The sequence below is a fragment of the Dermochelys coriacea genome, chromosome 5, assembly GCF_009764565.3.
Source record: "Dermochelys coriacea isolate rDerCor1 chromosome 5, rDerCor1.pri.v4, whole genome shotgun sequence".
NCBI lineage: Eukaryota > Metazoa > Chordata > Testudines > Dermochelyidae > Dermochelys > Dermochelys coriacea.
Window position 1 is genome coordinate 9,638,090 of NC_050072.1, and position 15,685 is coordinate 9,653,774.

Sequence of the window (15,685 nt, forward strand, 5' to 3'; positions counted from 1 at the left end):
CCCATTGCTTCAACAGCAGAAACGTTAGATGTGCTCTTAGCTACTTCAAGGTTTTGCTTCCCCATCTATCTTTCATAGATATGTTTACTTTAAGGCCAGAAAGGACCATTATGATCGTCTAGTCTGACCTCATAATACATGCCAAAGGACTTTACCCAATAATTTCTGCTTCAAGAGCATAATTTCTGTTTGAGCTGCAGCATATCTCTTTAAAAAACAGATCCAGTCTTTGATTCCTCCCTGTTTCTGAGGTCACCTTCTGAATAGAATAACTATGTCTACACTGCAATTAAAAACCTGCAGCTGGCCCATACCAGTTGACTCAGGCTCCCGGGACTCAGGCTACAGGTCTGTTTAATTGCAGTATAGATTTCAGGTTCAGGCTGCAGTGCTGGAGTTCTGGGACCCTCACTATTCTAGACCCCAGGCTCCAGCCCAAGCCCAGAAATCTACATCATAATTAAATAGCCCCTTAGCCCAAGCCCCGTGAGCCTGAATCTGGTGGCACGGGCCAGCCATGGGTGTATAATTGCAGTGTAGACATACCCGGAGTAGTTTTCTTACATCCTGTAGTCAGTGCAATTACTGCTCACAAGATAACTGCTTTCTCAATGTCCCAGAGGGTTTTGGTGCTTGTATAAGAAGTATTGTAGATGGTGAAATAATCCTCTACAGCTCTGTGATGGTTGGCACTCTTGGGGAGCATTGCCTTGTGCTCAGGGTTAGTCCTTTCAACATGCAGAGGAGGTGTGTGGTCAGGAAGCCTGGGCCCTTCTATGCCTCTGGGCTTCTGCCCTTTACCCTGTGTGACTTCCAAATGGTCTGATCTCCAGGAGCACCTTAAGACTTCTCTCCTTGGGCCAATTCCTATCACACTCTAGTGTCCAAGGTTCACATCTTTAGCAAGGCAGTGTGAAAGAGTCAGCTCACCGCTTGGCACCTCTTCATGACCACGTGTGGCATTGTTGCTCTCTCCCTCTTGGGATAGTGGACATCTCTTCTCATGCTGTGCCCTCCAGCCAGGTGAGTTCAAGTCTCTTCTCTTTTAGAATAGCCCATAAATAAAACGGGAAATTAACACAAACAAACTGAGTCAGTACGTGAGAGGGGAAAATGTCTTTCCTCAGGAGCTGTAAGGTAAATGTCCTTTCTCTTTCCTAGTCTGCCCCCAAGTGACCTGCTCCTCTCCCCTTTAACACCTCCATTCTGTGCATCCCTTGCCAGAAGCTGGGAATGGGCGATGGGGTGAATCGCTTGATGATTACCTGTTCTGTTCATTACCTCTGGGGCACCTGGCATTGGCCACTGTCGGAAGACAGGATACTGAACTAGATGGACCTTTGGTCTGACCCAGTCTGGCCATTCTTATATATGATGGGGCAGGGATGGTAGAGCCCAGAACAGCTCCTTAACACCTTTTGGCCCAGTGTGCGGTTTGAATACCCAATCACAAGCTCCTTTAAGCTCCAACAGCATTAGGGGATCCTGAAATAGGAGTCTATTAAGTATCCATGTTTTTGAATATTAAGTGACTAAGGACGGATCCAGGTCTGAAATCTTGATTGTCCTAATGTCACACTTGAGGATCATTTCAGGCAAAGAAGAATACATGCACATCCACTCATTACTGTACAGAGAATCATACATTACAACAGGCATAGGGTGATCCAGTTAGGACAAAAGTGAATCATACCTATTGTTCATGCCTATTGTTCACTACATCGGAGGTGGAATGAAGTGGAGCCGAAACAAAAGCCATGAGAAGAAGTGAATGACAGGAAGGATCTGAAGTACACAATGAACCATCCATTCTGATCTAAAGGACCAAGTCAGTAACTAGATGTAGTATAAATCAGTTCTGACTACTTCGGTGAGATCTGGAATGGCTTGGATAAGAATGATTCAAGAATCAGAGAAAATATTTGATGCAGGTCACCAGTTCCTGATTCTCATTAACAATTTGACTTCTCCCATTGTTCAGGAAAGTCATTCCATCAGGGTACCATACTACTGGTTGAGCACCATGAAAGTTCTGTAGTAGACTACAAACTGAATGCATGGCACATAATTTCACCACTCTCTCTGGATAATTTGTGTGGGTGTTTTTCAATTATTTCTTCCTGAGACATCCCAGAAAAGGAAGTTGATTTTTTTCATCAAGCTCTCCATTGTCTTAAGAAAAAGGTTCAAGGTCACAAATATGCAACATTTATCCTTTCCTTCTCGCCTTCCCATGATTAAAAAAGAAATATTGTCACATAATGAAAATGGTAGAAGATGTGACTTTTATTAATGGTAAAAAAATAATAATTAAAATTAGGCCATATATCAGTGATTTTTATTTTCACCATTTTTTTAATATTGGTGAATATTTCACTACCGCCAATTGATTCTTCACTACATTGCACAGTAGGAAGTCTTCTACACCCCTGAGTGCAAAATGCTACTGAATCAGAATTCTCTACTTATTTACACCTATGGTAGCATTTTGCACTAGTGTATATGACAACAAAAAGTTCCAGGCACTGGAGAATCAGGTACTGAATTTGTCATTAGATTTGCTATGGTTCAGCAGCCTTTTCAGCAACAATAGTCCCCTTTTTGGCTTTGCATAGAGTTCGTGCAAAATTTACCATCTTCCAGTGAACGTTCTGAATAAGGTTCTGAGTTGGAACCTGAAACTGAAAGAGGAAAACCAGACATGGGATCCTGCTCAAATTGAAGCTGGATAAAATGGTTTCATGCACTCCCCAAGAAGCCAGTCATGCTCTGCTAAATTATTTTTTCTTGCTTTTTTAAAATCCCGCCCCTATTTTACATTATTATTATTTTTTGAATCTCCCTTTGTTTCAGGTCCTTCTGCCTAAGAATGTCAGCACATTTCATTGTGCACACTGTGAAATTTGGGTGTGTAAATCTCTCCTCTGCAGACTGCGTCCTTGTTTTCTGTTTATAAAAAAAAAGTGTAAGGGTTCATAAAACGTAAGTGAATCAAGCCCTCAGCTAGCATTTAATTGATAAGAACTAAAGCTAATATTAGATAACAAATAAATGGTCTGTTGCACAGGCATTTAATTAAACACCAAATTAATGCAGTAATGACCTACTGGAACTAACAGCCAGAAATGCTTTACTGCAGGCAAGCATCTGGAAGGTTTCACCTTTCCCCCCACCCATGTACAAATACATTAAAAAGACATACATTCTTTTTTAATAGATAGTCTAGGGGGTTGGTTTTGTCCTTTTGTAAAGTGTCTATACCTTGACCTCTCTGGACACTAACCTATGCTCCTCTTCTGATAGGTGCAGTAAACAAATGGCAACTTGTTCCCCCACTCTCTCAGTAGCATTATCTATTTGAAACTCAGCTCTGTACACCTGGGGTGATTACACACTCCTAGAAGATTAATTGCAGACAGTACTTTGGATAATGGTCTCAGGTGAGAAGCCTACAGGGTCAGGGGAAGGCAAAAGAATCAATAGATTTCTTTATCTGTACAAGTCTGTCTATAAAAGTGTTTTCAATCATACCATGGAATATCTGATAGGTGTGAGAGATTAACTCTGCCCAAATACATTCGACCAGCCTTTGTCAATTTTCTTACCATGCACAAAAAATGCAAGAGCATCTTTAAATGTGGCTTAACCATGCATTGTAATCCTCAGATATTCCACTGTAGGGTTTGATCCTGTACAGAAAGGTAAACCTGTTGGGCCAACATCAGTAGCTGAGGTGCCAACTGCCCTCAACCCTCAACCAATTTAAGAAAAGCAATGTCCTTGTGGTTATAACTTTGGGTTAGTGCTTCAGAAATCTCGGTTCCAGTCCTACCTTTGCCATGCTTGTTTCTGGTGTTATTCTGGTCAAGCTACTTAATCATCCCCCTGTATCAGTTCCCCATATGTAAAAAGGCATTTCTCCTTGGTGCTGATTTGGCCCCAGTCCCATAGTATCTGAGTGTCTCAATCTTTAATGTACCTGTGAGGTAGGGGAGTACTATTGCCACCATTGTACAGATGGGGGAAACTGAGGATCTTAGACACTAAGTGAGTGGTCCAAGGTCACGATGGGAGGTTGTGACAGAGTGAGAACTGAACCTGGGTCTTGCAAGTGCTTGGCTTGTGCCCTAACCAGCAGACTAGATTTCCTTTCTTCTGAGAGAGATGATAATGTTTTTCTTCTCCTACCTTTATCTGTCTAATCTCATTAGGGTGGGAGTGCTAAAAGATCTCAGCATTAGCCAATCTCTTGCCCCACTGCCTTCAGTGGGAGCAGAGTTAAGCCAGCACCCAGCACCTGAAAGTCTCATCCTTGGATTTTACATTCACACCACATGTTTGTACAGTACCTAGCACAAGAGGACCCCAACCTTGGCTGGGGTCTTTAGGTGTTACCACAATACAAACTAACAAGAATTAAGGGTCATGATCCTGCTCATCACATCCCAAGATCATGGGGGAGGAGGGATAGGGCAGGGCACAAAAGGAAATGAAGAGGTGGTGGATAATGGTGGCTAGGATTCAATAGGTGGAAATGTCTGAGTCAGTACTGAACCAGTTCTCCTGCATGGTGCTAGGGGATTATATGCCACCGGAGGTGCCATCTTTAAGATGGGCTTAAAAGTGAAGCCTTGTGTGGTCATTGAAGAGCCCATAGTAATATTGCAAGATGTAGATGGGTAAACCTGGGTGTGCTTGCCAAATTCCAGTGGGAATAATTATCATCTAGTTTCTTGAATTCCCCTTGCAGTTTCAATCGAATGCAGCATTCTTAGTCACTTCCTGCCCTATACGGTTGTGAGGTGGCACTATGCACTAATAAACAGCTAATGTGTTCCATCCAAGAGGTAGCTGCATTTCAATAGTGGGTGTGACTCCTATATTTGTGTGCACACAATGTAGATTTTTATTTATACGCACACACACAGACACACATGAATTCTGCTCTCCTTTACTTTCATAGATCCTCAGAAACAACGAGGAGTCTGGTGGTACCTTGAAGACTAACAGATTTATTTGGGAATAAATAAGTAAGTGTGAGTAAAAAACCCACTTCTTCAGACGCATGGAGTGAAAATTACAGATGCAGGCATTATTATACTGACACATGAAAAGAATGGAGTTATCTTACAAGTGGAGAACCAGTGTTGACAGGGCCAATTCAATCAGGGTGGATGTGGTCCATTCCCAATAATTGATGAGGAGGTGTTAATACCAGGAAAGGGAAAGTTGCTTTTGTAGTGAGCCAGCCACTCCCACTCCCTATTCAAGCCCAAATTAATGGTGTTAAATTTGCAAATTAATTTTAGTTCTGCAGTTTCTCTTTGAAGTCTCTTTTTGACTTTTTTTGTTCAAGTATAGCTACTTTTAAATCAGTTATAGAATGTCCAGGGAGATTGAAATTGAAATACTGGCTTTTGTATGTTACCATTCCTGATGTCTGATTTGTGTCCATTTATCCTTTTACGTACAGACTGTCCAGTTTGGCCAATGTGCATGGCAAAGGGGTGTTGCTGGCACGTGATGGCATACATCACATTAGTAAATGTGCAGGTGAATGAGTCCTTGATAGATCCCCATTGTCTTCACTATGATGCTGGGCATCAGTGAGTTTGTAGAGGCATAACTGATGGAAGCACCCAAGAATGGAGTTCAAGGTTTTTTCTCCCGAGCTCAGGATGAGGAGGATTGCTGACTAATAACCCTCCACTCCACACATGCATACACATCTGAACTAAATAACTAAGATAACATCTTCCATCAAAACACTGTACAACACCAGTGTCAATTAAGCATCCCAGCATCCCTGTGGGGTAGATGACTATTATTATCCTTGAGTTACAGGTGGGTAGAGTTGACGAGCTCAAGGACACACATCTTGTCAGTTGTAGAATGTACATGGTTTAATGCAAGAATTATATTTCCCAGTCCTTTGTTCTAATGGATAAACCACATTTCTTCTTGAAGCAGCTTAAAAAAAAACCAAGAAAACACATGCTGTTCTGCATCTCAACAGGCAAAATAGTTCAAGATAGGGCAAACACCTCATCCCATTATCTTTGCTGTTTTCTGTGTCGTGTGTCAATGAGACAATCATAGGAAAAGTCACTTTCTTTTAACATTGAACACGGGAATTGTAATAACAGGGAATTACATTATAATAAGGGAAATATGGTGATCCTTAATGGTATCTTCCCTGCACCTCTGCTTCCTGATACAGTTTTAAAGAGAGTGCCCATCTTGCCATATGGTGTGATTTTGAGATTATATTTATCCCAAACCTCCCCAATATATTGTGCATTGTGCACCATGTAAACCAAACATGAGCTGGTCCTCTTAGGGATAAGGTAGCAGGATTTTCAAATTCCAATTGTTCAGATCCAGATTGAGCTCATAAAATGAACATTACCATGACCACAAAACTAACAGCAGTGATAATGTAGTATTTAGGCAAGCGATAGCATTGCCCTTTATGAAGGGCTTTGGAATTTGTAAGTCTAATGTGTAGTTGCATTAAGATCAGGAAAATTACATCCAGAGAAATCCTCTAAAGGCAGCAGCAGTAGTGCTAACTGCTCATGTTGTGCCTTTCTGCCCATTATCACATTTGACAAACAGTTTGAATTCAAGCAGAAAACCCATGGTGAAATAGCAGGAAAAAAGATAAGAAAGAAGTGTCAATGGAAACAGTTCAAAAAATGAAAAGCAGTACATAGCAGCTTTGTCGAGAGATCAGAAACAAAAGGGAAGAATCACCTGCTTTTCCTGTTGCAAAATTTGGGGGATTTGGGCTGAATTGTCATCATGAATAAAATTTAGGAACTGAAACAACTTGAGAAGGGCAGGAGGTGGGAACAGCAGCAGGGATAGCTATCTAATCTACCAACGGCTATTTGAAGCTATGCAAAGAACCAAGCATTTAGCTTTCCTTCCCATTCCCTACTGTGAAGCAAACAGTTATTTATCGCAATGACTGGTCAATTTTGCTCATATAAAACTGTGTATCTCACATATAGACGAACTCCAAATATCCAGGCAGTGCAAGAAGGCTGGCTAAGTGCTATCAGTAATGGCAGTAGCCAAAGGGATAATTAGATCTCAGTATGATTCAGCTCCTGTTTTCTTAGACCAGACAAGGCTGGAAACATAGCAAGTGCAGTGGTTATAGATTTTTTTTTCTGATTCACTGTTTAAATAGAGTTAGGAATGTGTACTATACCACTGACAATAACTAATGTTTGCAGTGCTTTTGTAACCGTGTTGGTCCCAGAATATCCTAGAATTACAGAAGATTCAGGTTGGAAGAGACCTCAGGATGTCATCTAGTCCTACTCCCTGCTCAAAGCATGACTCCCCCAACTAAATCATCCCAACCAAGGCTTTATCAAGCCAGACCTTAAAAACCTCTAAGGAAGGGGATTCCATCACCTCCCTAGGTAACCCATTCCAGTACTTAACTACCCTCCTAGTGAAATTGATTTTCCTAATATCCAACCTAGACCTCCCCCACTGCATCTTGAGACATTGCTTCTTGTTTTGTCATCTGCCACCACTGAGAACAGCCTAGCTCCATCGTCTTTGGAAGCTCTCCTTAAGGTAGTTGAAGGCTGCTATCAAATCCCCCCTCACTCTTCACTTCTGCAGACTAAACAAGCCCAGTTCCCCCAGCCTCTCCTCATAAGTCATGTGCCCCAGCCCTCTAATTATTTTTGATGCCCTCTGTTGGACTCTCTCCAATTTGTCCACATCCTTTCTGTAGTGGGTGGCCCAAAACTGGACTCAATACTCCAGATGTGGCCTCACCAGTGCCGAATAGAGGGGAAAAATCACTTCCCTTGATCTGCTGGCAATGCTCCTACTAATGCAGCCCAAGATGCTATTAGCTATTTCTTGGCAACAAGGGCACATTGTTGATTCATATCCATCATCTCTTCCACTGTAATCCCCAGATCCTTTTCTACAGAACTGCCACTTAGCCAGTCGGTCCCCAGCCTGCAGCAATGCATGGAATTCTTCCATCCTAAATGCAGGCCTTGCACTTGTCCTTGCTGAATCTCATCAGATTTCTTTTGGCCCAATCCTCCAATCTAGGTCACTCTGGACCCTATCCTTACCCTCCAGCATATCTACCTCTCCCACCATCTTAGTGTCATCTGTGAACTTGCTGAGGGTACAATCCATTCCATCATCCAGATCATGAAGATGTTGAACAAAACTGGCCCCAGGACCGACTTCTGGGGTACTCCACTTGATACCAGCTGCCAACTAGACATCAAGCCATTGACCACTATCCGCTGAGCCCGACAATCTAGACCGCTTTCATCCAATCCATATTTCTTTAATTTGCTGGCAATAATACTGTGGGAGACCATATCAAAAGCTTTGCTCAAGTCAAGATATATCATGTCCACCGCTTTCCCCATATCCATAGAGCCAGATATCTCAACATAGAAGGCAATCAGGTTGCTGTGGCATGACTAGCCCTTGGTGAATCCATGTTGACTGTTCCTGATCACCTTTCTCTCCTTCAGGTGCTTTGAAATGGATTCCATGAGGACCTGCTCCATGATTTTTCCGCAGACTGAGGTGAGGCTGACCAGTCTGTAGTTCCCCGAATTCTTCTTCTTCCCTTTTTTAAGATGGGCACTATATTTGCCTTTTCCCAATCATCCAGGACCTCCCCCGATTGCCATGAGTTTTCAAAGATAATGGCCAATAACTCTGCAATCACATCAGCCAACTCCCTCAGCACCCTTGGATGTATTAGATTCGGCCCCATGGACTGGTGTATGTCCAGCCTTTCTAAATAGTCCTTAACCTGTTCTTTCACCATGGAGGACTGCTCATCTACTCCCCATACTGTGCTGCTCAGTGCAGCAGTCTGGGAGCTGACCTTGTCTGTGAAGACGAAAGCAAAAAAGCATTGAGTACTTCAGTTTTTTCCACATCATTTGTCACTAGGTTGCCTACCCCATTGAGTAAGGGTCCCACACTTTCTCTGACCCCCTTCTTGTTGCTAACACACCTGTAGAAACCCTTCTTGTTACCCTTCACATCCCTTGCTAGTTGAAACTCCAACTGTGCTTTGGCCTTCCTGATTACACTCCTGCGTACTAGATCAATATTTTTATACTCCTCCCCAGTCATCTGTCCAAGTTTCCACTTCTTGTAAATTTCCTTTTGTGTTTAAGCTGACTGAATATTTCTCTATTAAGCCAAGCTTGTTGCCTGCCATATTTGCCATTCTTTCTGCACATCGGGATGGTTTGTTCTTGCGCCCTCAGTAAGGCTTCTTTAAAATACAGCCAGCCAGATATTCGAGAGAAAGGTAGATGAGGTAATATCTTTTAATGGACCAGCATCAGATGAAAGGCAAACTTTCAAACTCACGTAGAGCTCTTCTTCAGGTTTGGGGAAGATACTCAAGAGTGTCACAGCTAAATACAAGAAGGAACAGATTATTAGCATAAGGAGTTAACACATGTTAAGAGACCATTCAAGGTGAAGTGGCAATTAACACCTCTGCAGTAATAGGACAAAAATGGGGGTAGAGGGACATTAGTGGGTTACAGTTTGTTTTTAATAAGTTGCCTGCCTCAAATATCTGCAAGAAAATAGACAACACTGAGATATCCACCCCAAACTCATCACCAAACCCATCCATTTAATCTTCACCCATAATAATTGTACATTCAACAGCAAACACTTTACCCAAACCATGGGAACAGCCATGGGTAATAGGATGGCTCCCCACTATGACAACATGTTCATGGGCCACCTTGTGTAGATAAATGCACTAAAAGCTGATGATATACCTGAGATACAGCAATGATAATTTCATCCTCTGGACTGATGACACCAACTCCCTCAGATTTCCATCACAACTTCAACAACCACCTGCCATCCATCAAACTCTTTCTGTAACACTCCCACACAACCATCAACTTCCTGGATACCACAGTCAACTTCAACAATGGAACCCTACAGATAACTAAGAATATCCAAGAAACCATGAACCACCACACCTTCCTTCACAGATATTGTAACCAACTCAAACACAACAAGAAATGAGTTATCTACAGCCAGGCACTCAGATACCACAGAATATGTTCCAAGGAGAAAGTCCAGGATATAAACCTTAACACACTTAAAACTGCCTTCATCAAACCAGGACACTCCACCAGAGAAGTAGATCACATGTGGAATGGGCCACCCAACCTCCCATGAGAACTTGCTTCAATATGGTAAAAAAACAGAAAAAAAACCACCCTCTGACCACAGACCGCTGCTTGTGGGTGGTAGGTGACACTGGAACCCTAACAGGGTATCATTAAATAATTGAGACCCATACTCAATGAGGATCACATCCTGAAATAAATCTCTCCCAGGCTCCCTCTTCTGGCCATCAGACAACACCAACCTTGCCAAACTCACCATCAGAAGCAAGATCCCCACAGATCAGAACACACCAGCTCAAAGTGGGACCAGGCCCTGCCAACAGATGCTAAATCTGTCAGCATATTTCCATTGCTATGATTATAAACACCACCTCACCACCACCATAACACACCTTTGAAGATCAAGGGGGCCTATCACAACATGTAGTGTATCTCATCCAGTGCAGTAAATGCCCAAATAACTATGTGAATGAAATGAGAAAATCACTATAATCTCGAATGAATGCACACAGAATATGATAAAAGACAAAAGCACCATATCACCCGTGGGTAAACAGTTTTCACAACGCGATCATTCCATATCTGACCTCTCAGTCCTCACAGTGAAAGAAACTCTGAAAAACGCCTCCACAAGACAAGATCGGGAGCTTAAATTCATAACTTTAAATCCATGAGTTTAAGGCCTTGTCTACATGACACAGTTTTTTGTTGACAAAAATCAGCTTTTGTTGACAAAACAGTGGTGGTGTACATACCGCAATGCTCCTCCCACCGATTTTACTCTCCTGTTACATCAGCATAATAGAACCACCTCGATGAGAGGCCCAGAACTTTTTGCAACAAAGTTAGAGCAATGCAGCATCAGCGTAGAAACTGTGCTTGCTTATGTCAACCTAAGTGGCTCCCAGGAGGTGTCCCACAGTGCCCAGCATGACAGCTCTGGTCAGCAGTTTCAACTCCACTGCCCTGCACCCAGGTACACAGGCTGCACCCCTTCCTCTTTAAAGTCCTGGGAATTTTTTAAATTCCACTAACTGTTTGTTCAGCATGCGGAGTACACATAGCATCTTCCCAGATGACCATGCCAGCTTTTTGCAACAAACACACTCCTGCCTGGAGTACACTGGAGTTGCTGGGTCTGTGGGGAGTGGAGGCTGTGCAATCACAGCTCCGATCCAGCCATAGGAACTTTGATACCTACAAGCATATTGCTCGTGGCATGAGGGGGAAGGAGCATGAAAGGGACACGCAGCAGTGCCCGGCTAAGATCAAGGATCAGAGGCAGGTGTACCAGAAGGCAGGGGAGGCCAACTGTCACTCTTGTTGGCGCTGAAGACATGTCGCTTCTACAAGGAGCTGCATGCCATCCTTGACGGTGACCCCACCTCCATTACCAAGAGCCCCGTGGATACTTAAGGGGGGTCTAGAGGCAGCAGCCAGTGGAGTCAACCGCAAGGATGAAGTGGTGATGAGGAAGTGGAGTTGGAGGCAACAGGATCATGCAGTGGCATGGTGAGCCAGGGCCTCTTTTTGACTCCAAAGGGGTCTAACCAGTCTCAGTACTGCAGGTCTGATGGAAAGCAGAGCTCATTTTGCTTTGATACTGCATGGTCACATGGTACAAGTAGGAGAAGGGATAGAAATTAACAACACTAAGTACTGTTTTCATCTGTGTCTAATTCCTCTGTGCAGCTACACAGTGGGTGCCCTGTGGAAAAAGTTTGTTAATGTACACCGGGATCTCCCGAGAATCCTTCATAGAGATCTCTAGGAAACTTTCCTGAGGGTACTCTGAAATCTTGTGCTGAAGGTTCCTTGGAAGAGCTGCTTCATTTCTTCCCTCACCGTAGGAAACTTTGCCATGTCAATTGGCAATTATTTCTGCAGGAACCAAAGCAGCACACAGGCAAACAGCATACGGACCTGGTCTGAAGTCACATGCATGCAGAAGATGTACCGTTGCATCCTCCGTTACCCTCAGTAGTGAGATATCAGCATTGATCACCCCCACCTATGGAAAATGGTGCCAGTATTCAGAATAGTGTCCCTAGTCATTTGTAGTGATTCCCTTCTGAAACCACCCAGACCCTTTGTCCCACCAGACTGAACTCATCATTTTTAGGTCTCTCAATGTGCTTTGTGCTTGCCAAGAGAAAGTGAGAAAGAGATGTATGTAACTTCTATGATTCAAGGCTGAGAGTTCACTCACAATACTGACTCTGTGTATTGTTTCTTTTCCTTCTGTGGATGAGCCTTTGAGGACCAGCTCCTACACACTGGCAGACCACCTCTGTCAGACAAGGAGGTGAATGGGGAGGTATAAGAAGGATATGTTTAGAGAAATGCTGCAATCATCTGATCATGCAGATAGCAAGCACAGAGCGTGGAGACAGACAATACATGATAAACTCAGAATGGATAGCCAGAAGAGGAGATGGGCAGGAGTGGATGATAAAACTGATGGAGGAGCAAACAGAAATGCTGAGGTTGCTGATTGTGCTGCAGTCAGAACACACAAATGTTTGACTCCCTCTGCAGCTCATACAGAACTTTGTTCCATGCCTTCCCCAAACTCCCAACACACACTCCTCGCATGTTCCCTGCCCACCGCAGTATCCCTTGCACTCCACCCCGAGGGACATTTGATAATGACAGCTTGACTTGCACACATTTGTGAGAGCCTCATTTGAGATAGTGCTTCTCAGTGTCATGTCCCTGTAAGAAATGTAATTCTATGTATTTCTGTTTAATAAAAATGTACTTTTAGAAATACAATGATTCTTTGTGTCCTACACATAGTGGTTGGCACACTTGTAGACTACAATTAACTCTCAGGCAGCAAGGTTACAAGCATCATTCCAGATAGCAAAAAATATTGACTGCCTAAATGCATTACAGAAAGACACCTTACTGGGGCTCACTGTCAAAATGCTGCTTCAAAGCCTCTCTGATTCGAATAGACCCTCCATTGAGCCCCTCTACTAGCCCTGGTATCTGGCTGCTCAAAATAAGTCACCAGGAGATCCACCTCAAAGCTCCACCCCTGGGGAAACTTTTCCCCTTTAGTGTCACAAATGTTATGTAGAGCACAGCAAGCTGCAATGACCATGGGAATATTTTCCTCACTGAGGTATAACTGCCAAAAAGGTAGCACCAGCAATCCTTTAATTTGCCATATTCACATTCAACGGTCATTCCGCACCTGCTGAGCCTGTTGTTGAAGCACTCCTTGCTATTGTCAAGGTTTCCAGTGTAAGGTTTCATGAGCCAGGGGAGTAAGGTGTAGGTTGGGTCTCCCAGGATCACTATGGGCATTTCCACATCCCCTATTGCAATCTTCTATTCTGGAAAGAACGTCCCTGCATGCAGCTTTCTACACAGGCCAGGATACACTGTGATCCATTCCCAGAACTCTTAACAGCAGAAGGTGGCGATTTGCACAATGGGCTAGCTACCCATGATGCATTGCTCTCTCTGTGGGTGCTGTGGACATGCTCTGCTGACACAAGGAACATTGTGTGAACATTCATAAGCGATGTAATTACAGCAGTTTATGATCATCGATGTAACTTAAGTCAACTTAACTCTAGTGTAGACATGGCCTTAGTGTCTCACAAAGACAATGAGTTTAAGGCTTATTACAACAATCTGCGGGAAACGGCGCGGGCCAAGGGACATGCTGGCCGCCCTTCCTGCAGCCCCCATTGGCCTGGAGCGGCGAACCACAGCCAGTGGAAGCCACGATCACCTGAACCTGCAGACGCAGCAGGTAAGCAAACCGGTCTGGCACACCAGGGGCTTTCCCTGAACAAGCAGTGGACCGGCTTTGATAACCACTGAATTACACTATTGTACTTTATTCTGTTTATAAAACACACAAAAAGAATATTATTAAGGCTTTAAAGTCAAGCATTCGAAATACCAGTATTAAAACTGCTTGTGCGACCTTAATTGGGCCTCTTTAGTGTGTGCATTATGATACAGTCTTTAATTATATGACGACATACGGCTTTTTTCCTCTGGACCTTTGCTTCATTCAGTGCACAGGATTGGTGATGGTCAGTTAATTATTAGCTAGTCAATATTTTGTATTATCCTCATTGTTCAATAAGTGGCTACAAACCTTACTTACTGCACACTATCCAAAACCTGCTTTGAATTCAGAATTATTAATTTCCTCTTGGGCTTTCTATGCTGAGCATCACTACAGTATTTCAGTTCTTCACAAACATTTATTAACCTATCTTCACAACACCCCTGTGACGCGAGGGGATGGTATTATCCCTGTTTTATAAATAGGGAGCTGAGGCACAGAAATTAAGGTCAAAAGTTTCCACTAGCATTGGATGGCCAATATGAGATGACTAATATCTGATGTTTCAGAGTCCTTAGCATTATATAGCACTTTGTATGTTCAAAGCACAGCTCCCTTTGACTTCAGTTGCAGCTGTGGGCTGGTTTACACTTACAGTTTAGGTTGACATAGCTAATTCACACTCCTGAGTGCTGTAGCTATGCCGATTTAACCCCTGGGGTAGATATAGAAAGGGGTGAATATGCACTGGCACTGGTATCTGACATTGCAGAACAAAACAACCAGAGAATTGTGTAGTCAGATTCTATCCAAAACACATCATAGAATAGGTGGGTTATTAAAATAAGGAGAGCAAGTTACCCCAAGTGAAGGAAGACACACAAAATGACAGACTTTTGCAGTGGATGACTATCCATTATTTTTTCTCTGAATTGATGCCCTTTGTTTTCTTCCCACCATGTTTGGCGTAGTACCTTTTTCCCCCCTACTTGACTAGACAGATAGGACATGTCTTGTCTACCAAGACGGCTGAAATATGTGATTTCTTTTGCTGCCAACTACATATGATCTGGCTTAATCTGTACAGGCAGCACTGAATTCTATTAGTCCTCTACTCCGTATACAGAGAGATTCTGCTTTGCCTGATCACCCACACACCAAATATACTGTAACTGACCCACCACACCATTTACAAAAGCCTGAGAAAATAGCACTAGCATTTTCGGTAAAACTGATACTGTAGATTTCAAATGAAAAGCTGACCCTGGGCCAATCCAAAACCCAGTGAAGTCAATGGAAAGACTCCTGTTGGATTAGACTTTGTTATTCTTAATTTGCCCTTTTTGTGAGCATCAGCAGAAGACCTAAGCAGAATTCAAGTGGTGTCTAGACCTGTGCACAGAGGTGATTTTTCACTCCCATTGAGTTTTTTTTTTTCCACAGTGAGGGTTGTAGAGCAGTGTAAACAACTGATTTTTAGGTTTGGTGGCCAAATTGAAAAAATTGTTTTAAGTCAACCTGAAACGTGTTGTTTGGGGTTTTGTTTGTTTTGTTTTGTTTCGTTTTGTTTTTATTTTTCAGTCTGGAAAAACATTCCAAATATAATCATTTGGAAAAATAATCCAAATGTTTTGTTTGACACAAAACAAAATGTTTCATTTCATTTTTAAGGGGCTCTTAACCTTTAAAAAAT

General features: G+C 42.9%; 1 long non-coding RNA gene across 1 annotated transcript in view; it reads right to left on the reverse strand.

Annotated features, from left to right (window-relative positions):
* Nucleotides 1-980: 980 nt before the first annotated feature.
* The window catches only part of LOC122460461, a 34,126-nt gene continuing 19,421 nt past the window's right edge, over nucleotides 981-15,685 (reverse strand). The window contains exons 2-3 of the long non-coding RNA XR_006281772.1: nucleotides 11,559-11,563; nucleotides 981-1,040 (exon numbers count right to left, since the gene is read on the reverse strand). This is a non-coding gene — a long non-coding RNA (uncharacterized LOC122460461). The remainder of the gene's footprint in view (nucleotides 1,041-11,558; nucleotides 11,564-15,685) is intronic.